We start from the raw sequence: 1,422 nt of genomic DNA on the forward strand, positions 1-1,422 counted from the left end.
ATACATCCGTGGGGTATCTACAAATGGATCGTGGTGATGTTAACGACCTCGCCTGGTATGCAGGAGGTCGTGGGTTCCACCCCGACCCCTACGCCTGTTGTATATTTGGCGTTTGCATGTTCCCCTCGCGGTCGCGTAGATTTGTCTCCGATCCTCCGGTGTTTCCCCCAACATTAAGACTCACCGTGCGTTTAGAGTCATTGACCGCTATACATTTCGGCGTGATGATAAGCTACTTCGTTAAGCTATCATTTGCGGCGAGGCCGCTTCTGATGAAGAGCTATACAGCTCAAGCGGGACTCACGTGGTAAATGAACCAAAACTAGTTTTGGTTGAGTTTATAGTTTGTAAGTGAGCATCAGCATGGTTTTCACTGCGAGTCAGGGAGAGGAACACGTGGGTTCGAGAGAGTCTCGCAGGTTAGAGACATCATAGTCACGGGGTTTGGGGTGAGCAGGAGGAGAGGCGGCGAGACGAAGGGCGGTGGCCGTGGGGTCGAGGCTGGTTACGGAGTGGTGTGTGTGTGTGTGTGTACGCTGGACTTCTTTCGCACCGTACGTAGCCAACCGTGCTAATCGCAGGATGGGTGAGTGTGTGGGTGAGTGACTATGTGAGTAGGTGAGTGACCACGTGAGTCTATATATGTGTGTGTGTATGTTGAACTTCTTTCGCACCGTACGTAGCCAACCGTGATAATCGGAGGTGCGAAGTGGCAGCCCAGGGTGGGTGGATGGGGGATGACGCGCGCCACAGAGGACGTCAAAAGCGGAGATGGAGCGATTCAAAAGCACGCCGTGTTCAGGTGTAAATCGTCAGATCGTTACTCACATCACAAGATGGTGGAGGTCTTGGGGAGGGGTTAATCTCGCAGTGATGGTTTTCGTGATGTTTTCTAATGTGGTGCTCATTAGGAAATGATTGTAACAATGACTGTGGTTATACTATTAGTACAGTGGTTATACTATTAGTAGTATTGTGCGGGTATTCATCTTAGACTCGTGGTTTATCATGAGACTGTAATTTGGATTTAGTTTATATAATTCGGGAGATAATTAAGGTACAGCCGTCTGATGCGTGGTGCCGTTCGGCACGATGTCCGACGTTTCGCGTCACGTTCTGGGAACTTCTTCTGGGAGTGGACAAACTTCCAGCACGCGGCGCGAAACTTGGGACACCCACGTGCTGGGGACGTCTGCACTTCCAGGAAGGAGCTCCCAGCACCTGGTGCGAAACGTCGGACATATCGCGCCAAACAGCAGGCAGTACGAAGCCCGAACACAGCACACTGCGGAAACCCCATGCAGTGTAGAGTCATAATATTTTCATTGGAATGCAAATTATTTATATTATAAGCAATACAAGTGTAACATTAAAATAACGCTCGTTTGCAAAGACAGCAAATTCAATTCAATTCCTTGAGCT

This window comes from Lampetra fluviatilis, chromosome 26, assembly GCF_964198595.1.
Source record: "Lampetra fluviatilis chromosome 26, kcLamFluv1.1, whole genome shotgun sequence".
NCBI lineage: Eukaryota > Metazoa > Chordata > Hyperoartia > Petromyzontiformes > Petromyzontidae > Lampetra > Lampetra fluviatilis.